The sequence below is a fragment of the Molothrus ater genome, chromosome 14 (assembly GCF_012460135.2).
Source record: "Molothrus ater isolate BHLD 08-10-18 breed brown headed cowbird chromosome 14, BPBGC_Mater_1.1, whole genome shotgun sequence".
Classification (NCBI taxonomy): Eukaryota; Metazoa; Chordata; class Aves; order Passeriformes; family Icteridae; genus Molothrus; species Molothrus ater.
Genome location: NC_050491.2, coordinates 17,028,036 through 17,034,199, shown reverse-complemented (window position 1 = coordinate 17,034,199; position 6,164 = coordinate 17,028,036). Strand labels below are relative to the sequence as shown.

General features: G+C 40.4%; 1 long non-coding RNA gene across 1 annotated transcript; it reads right to left on the bottom strand.

The window, feature by feature from the left end:
* Nucleotides 1-336: 336 nt before the first annotated feature.
* LOC118698702 (uncharacterized) lies at nt 337-5,928 on the bottom strand. Its single transcript, XR_004981935.2, has 2 exons — nt 5,752-5,928; nt 337-1,155 (listed from the first exon to the last, which is right to left on the bottom strand). It is a non-coding gene; the product is annotated as an uncharacterized LOC118698702 (long non-coding RNA).
* Between the last annotated feature and the right edge of the window lie 236 nt (nt 5,929-6,164).

Here is a 6,164-nt window from a genome sequence, read left to right as displayed (position 1 = left end):
GGCAATTTGCAGAGCTCTTTTCAGATATCCACCCTCTCAACAGAACCTTTCTGGAGGTGCAACCAAAGGAAGAATATAACAAATACTTTTAATCTAAGAGTTTAGAATCTTCTACATCTTAAGTCTGTAGAAAATCGGTGGGGTTTTTTTTCAGTATTTTGGTTTTTTCACCTTTTTTTTCCCTAAAGTGTCTTCAGCTATCACAGAACAGTGACATCCAGAGGCAGGTTGATGATCACGTCTGAATTTAGTTAATAATGATATTTTTTTCTGTGTTATGTACTTGTATTATATTTTATAGCAGGGGATGAATAATCACAGAGAAGTTAGCCACACTTAAGCACACAGCAATTTATTTCAGATGCTTCTGTTAAAGTACATCAGATTCAGAGATGTTCAGGGCACCCATAAATCCAGAGAAATAAAGAAACACGTGGATGCTTTATAGTCAAGTTGCTAGGATCTCGAGGAATCCGATATGAGTGACTTTTCAGACAGAACAAGGAGGTTGTTTAGCTCTGCTGTGGTCAGTAGTCTGCTGTGCTGTCTGCCAGGGGTGATACCAGGTACTCATTCTTGGTCTGGTGAGCCATGAAACAGAGCAGCCCCCAGGAAGGAGGGGAGGAAAGTGCTTCAGGAGCTCACTTAAAGGCTGGTGAGTCAATAGAACTGAAACCTGCCCGTTTCCCTCTGCACAGAGGAAGCCTTCTGTGCACAGAATATAGATCAGCACATCTTGCTGCCTCTGAATTTATAGGCACAGGAGACAGAGACAATTCACTCTGGCTCCATGATCCTTCGTGAGCCATTCTCTGCCTCAGACCCCAATCCTCGCCTGCTGCCTCCTTCCTCTGTCTCCCTGCTATGGCTGTTACCACATCAATATCTCACAACAGGGATCTCATGCATGGAGATGAGCTGATTGCTGTATTTTGGGTAAAATACTGCCTCTGTTTCCCTCTCTTATTGGCACATCCATGGCTTCTTGTTTGGAATTTGCCCAGATCTGCTGAGCAGACACTGGGGAAGGTGTCTGAGTATTGACTGCTCCTCCCAGGAGACCAGCTCTTCATCCTTGATGGGATGGTTTTTTTGGAGGTTGGATTTAGAGCAAGTCCATCTGTTTTTGACAGCCTGTCCATCATGTTACAGCATCTGCTATGAAAAAAAAATTAGTACTGGTTTGGCCGAAAACAAACAGAAGTATGAAAACTCTCAACAACAAAAAGTTAATTGATGGGAGAGTGTCAGAAGTAATTATACAGAGTGAAAGCTAAAAAAATCACAACCAAACAAATAAACTTGTAGAACTAATGTGGCTATTAGAATTAATGTGTTTATGCCCAGATGAACAGCTGTCCAAAGAATTCAGTTAGATTTCTGAACAGCTCATGAATTTAGTGACAGCTGGTAATCCTGTTAAGCACAGCAAACCTACAGGCAAAGGACACCACAAAAGCAGAGTTTTTAGGGCAAGATGAACCAAAGGCCATTCCTGTGCTGGGAAGGAGCAGGCCCAGGTGTGCCTGTGCCCAGGCAGGGGTGAGGGGAGAGGCTGAGCCAGAGCACATTTGGCAGATGGGCTCTCAAAGTGATTAAAAGGTGCTCTCAGAGCACGAGGAAGACTGAGGTAGGTAAGACATGAGATGGAGGACTTTTCCTAATGAATGAACAAAAGGTAGACAAGAAGCAGGATGGTCTGCAGGAGTTGTTTGCCTCCAGCAAGCTCCAGGCGTATTTAAGGCACTTAAGGCCACATTGACTTAGAAAATAACATTACTTTGTTATATGGTCTTATGAACTAACTTGGCTTCTTGTAAAACTTCCATAGCTTTTGATCTTCTTTTTTTCTTCTTCTCATGTACTTCTGCTAAAGTAGAAAAAGGGGCAGAATTGAAATGCATAAGTGCATGGCTTTTATGTGAACTGCATCTCTAATGACTTCCCTTTGTACTTGTATAAATTTAAGCTACTCTGACCAAGTTGTTTTTATGAAATCCAGCCCTCTGAGCCTTTATAATGCATGGAGTGAGTTCAGGAGGACTAACTTGCCAAATGTAAATGCAGTGGGAGGTTAACGCAGTGGAATAATTTAAGTTGCTATTGCACCGATTTTTCCATGGGCTCCTTGCTGGTCTGTTCCCTGGAAATGTGCTACAAAAGGAGGATCACATTTACATGGCTGCATGTTTAAATTGGACAGAGAGAAACTGAGCTTCAGGGCTAGCAGGAAAAAACCCCAGTAAAAATACAGATCGGTGTATTAATCCTCTAATAGGGAAAATGAAGAGCTGGTTTGACTGCAGATGTAAATCATCTGATGAACTGATCCAAAGGAGAATTTCTGTCAGATGTTATTTAAATTAGAAGTGGTGCCAGTACAGCACAGAGGATGGCTCTAATATCAGGAACCATCATGTTTAGCAGGGTTGCTAGGTACTGAAAGATAACAGTAGTCACTGAATTTATTCACAAGACTCCTTTTTGAATCTGTATTTCTAAAGAAATTAAAGCTCCATCAGTCACCTAACATGGTATTAAAATTGCACTTATACCGTTATACACGTACAATTATACAAGTACATTTCTACTTATATTTGAGTATAAACTCCAAATAATTTCTTCTCTGGTTTATCAGTTGCTGATAATTCATCAGGAATAAGAGAATTCCCCTCTGATTTTATTTTGTTACCTGGTTGGAGGTAACAACTTTTGTGCCAGATCCCAGAAACAAGACATGCTTGTGTTTTCCCATCATTTTTTCTTATACTTTTGGTCACTTGCTTTTTCATGACAAGAGGGTGAATAAATAAACCTGTCTTTAAAATGGGAAGGTGATGACTTGAGAAGGTGAAGCCTTATTTCGACTTGTAAGGTTCTTTTAATTAAAGCAAAACCATCTGATGGGAAAAAAGGCTTCATTTTCTCTTTCCAGTGAGTGCATGGAACTTGGGCTGTGTGTTTTTGTGGAGTATTTGCTGGTGAACCAAAGGCCTGAGCACACAGAAGGGCTGGCTCTCACTTTGTGTCAAGGTGTTGGTGTTTGACATTTCTTGGCTGCTGTGGCCTTGCTGTGATTCATCTCAACATATTAACATAACAGAACATGACTGATGTAACAGCCTGTGACACATCCAAACAACACCAGCAGAGGCCAAGGAATTCCATTTTTAATACTGCTGCAAACAGCCTATTAATTTTTTTTTTGAGAGTTTCTTTTCCCTTTCAGACTCCCTAAATTTTTTGTCATTTTGATCCAAATCCAAGTTAACTTCTGAGATGTTATGAGCAGAATCTCCATTTGAAAAGTCAGAAAGTCCAGAGGGAAAGCCCTGAAACAAAATGAAAGGCTGATTGTGGAACATTTATAATGAACAAAACAGAAAGAAAACTCCCAGTATTTAAATCACGGGGTTTTCAGAAATGCCTGTTTTGCATATGAATAGGTTAGAAGTTTGCTTAACCACAAACCTGAAATTAGGATCTGCTTTCAGGACTTTTCATGATAAATTTGTGGAAACATCATAATTGCCAGTGCTTTTGATCTAGTAGATGTGGTTTCACGTTGAGGCAGAATTTCCCTGTCCTCAGCCTTTATCAGGGGCTGGCACTGAAAATGCCATCACCATCCTGTTGCTTTGGTTTTTCCTGAGTTTCTTTAGCTTTCCCAAACTTTCCAGCAGTTTATCCAACAATTACTCCCCCTTGTAAAAAAGGAGGGTTTGGGAGGAGGATTGCAGCTACAGATGTACAGCTTAGGCCCCCATGAGAGCTCACCCATTTTTGAGCTCTAAATTTTGCCTTTCTATCTCTTTTAAAGTCTATTTTACATAGTTTTGTTTGGGTTCTCCTTCCCTCAGTTGGATGCAATCATAAAATTCTCCTCTGCCCCTGCTCTTTTGGCTGTATTAGGAGAAGCAATGCCAAATTTTAGGTCCATCCCTGCTTTGGAGAGCGGCGTCTCCCCTGGGAGGGGATCCCAACCTGCTGGGTCCCATTAAATCCTGGGCAGGTCTGGGTGTCAGGCTGGAGCACCAGGGACCACTCCAGTTAGAAATAGCCAGGAAATGGTGAAATCAGAGGAAGATGTTAAAACTGCAGCCATGTTTGCTGCAGGATGTCAAAGGCTGAGCAGCCAAAGAGAGCAGTCCTTTTTCTATAGTTAAGAGAAAAGAAAAGGTGGAAATGCCAAGACGCTTTTGGGGTTTCTTGGTTCAAAGAGGAAGCTGAACCAGTGTGCTTTTTTTTTCTGGTCCCTGTGTACTTTTCCTAGAACTGTAAGTCCTCCTTGGAACATTTGCTCAGAATTCCTTCAGCAGCGTCATAGAAAACTGTGAGTTTAAGAAAACTTTTATTAAGAAGAGTTTGAATATTTCTTTCTTCACCATCATTGGAAAAAAAACGGGGCTTTTGTTATTCTAATGTGATTTTTTCTATTGGTGGTTACTCCAGAAATAGAACAAGTACTATCCTGGAGATCTGACTTGTTTTCTGTGTCAGAAATTCTGTATCTTAGAATTGTAGCATATAAAATAGCAATCAGTGACTATTGTGCTTTGTTTATTTATTTATAGCTCTGATGAACATAATCAAACCAGAAAGACAGAAGCACAGTAGAAAGAAGAGCTGAAAAAATGAAATGTGAACAGGGAAGGGAAAGCAACCATCAGAGAGCAGGAAGATGATTCTGTTCATCTGCCTGACACTGGTTACAGGAGGAGTTACAGAACATGCTGGAGCCTATTAACCCCAAATCAGCACAGTTAGAAACACTTTGATTATTGAAGAGTGGCCATTTTAAGCAATGTGGAGCCATATCACCCCTTCAGTACAGATTTCTAGCTAATGCCTTGATTTTGCTAGTAGACACAGTTTGTTCACATAGATTTTCAAATACTGACATGTAGTTTGGTTTGGTGTTTTGTTTCCTTATTTGTGTGTGGCTCCTCTATGCTTTGATTGTTGGTTTTTCAGATTATTTGTGGAAATAAAGTGATCACGGAGTGATGGGATTTGCTTGGATTGAAGTAATAAAGGGAACAGATTACTTTAATTTCATTGTAACTTGAGAATCTGAAGTACTTTCTCTGCAGCTGTCCTCTGCCAAAGACCTGGTATATAATGTATAAAAAAAAGTTATATAGGATTCATAATTTGTAGGAAATATTTTTGAGGAGGAAAGCACAAATAGAAAACTTCTGGTGAACTGTTTGTAATTTGTACTGAATCTTTGCTTTATTATGTTTTAAATGCCAAGATGAACATACATGATAGGACTTGGAATCTTCTGGCCATCAAGTTCAATTTCACATATTGAAAACAACTTCATAGTGTAATTTCTTTTATAAATGAAAAAAAAATCTATATTTCTTTTTCTTCTTCTTTTTTTTTTTCATTCTTTTTTATTTCTTCCTCACACTACCCACCTTGGAAATTCATTCCAGAAAAGATTCTTATGGCTGGGAGTTTTTGTCCAGTCTGCAGCAAGTTCCTATAAATGTGCCAGTTCCTCTTCTACTGGAAATTACTTGGAGAAATATTTATTTATATGAACTTACCTTCGCCATCCAGTCAGCAGTAACGAGTTCCATGATGAGAATATCAGCACTCACATCTCAGTGTTCACAAAAGACACAAATAATAGAGGATCACTGAGCAGTAATTGCAGTCTTACCTCCATAACATGCTTACTTACAACTGAATTATTAAGATACCTGACTTGAGCCCCAAATGCAAGCAGTTCTCCCTTACCTATTGTCACCCATTCAGCAGCTGCTGCTTCATGTGAAGTGGAGGGTTTTGATAACCCATCACTCTTCCATCGTGTGCAGTTGAAAAGAGAGCCTCTGTTTTGCAACAGAGAGGAGAATTCCCCCTCTTTGGAGTGCAGCTGCAGCTGATGGAGCCTGTGCTCCCTTCTGAGGAGCAGGGAAGGTGGCAGCCACATCAGCTCTTGCAGAAAGAAAAGCAAAGTTGGGGAGGCAGGATGGGAGTTTATCTTGTCCTCCCACGCCTCCCATTAGCATTTCTCACTGTCAGAGCCTCGTGGAGTTCCCTCCTGCTGGGACAGAATCTTGCACCAAGAGATTTGCAGCCCCTGAGTTCGTGACCTACCATGCACTTGCTGGTGGATGTTTTTAAAAGCGTTGTTTTTGAGAGATTTT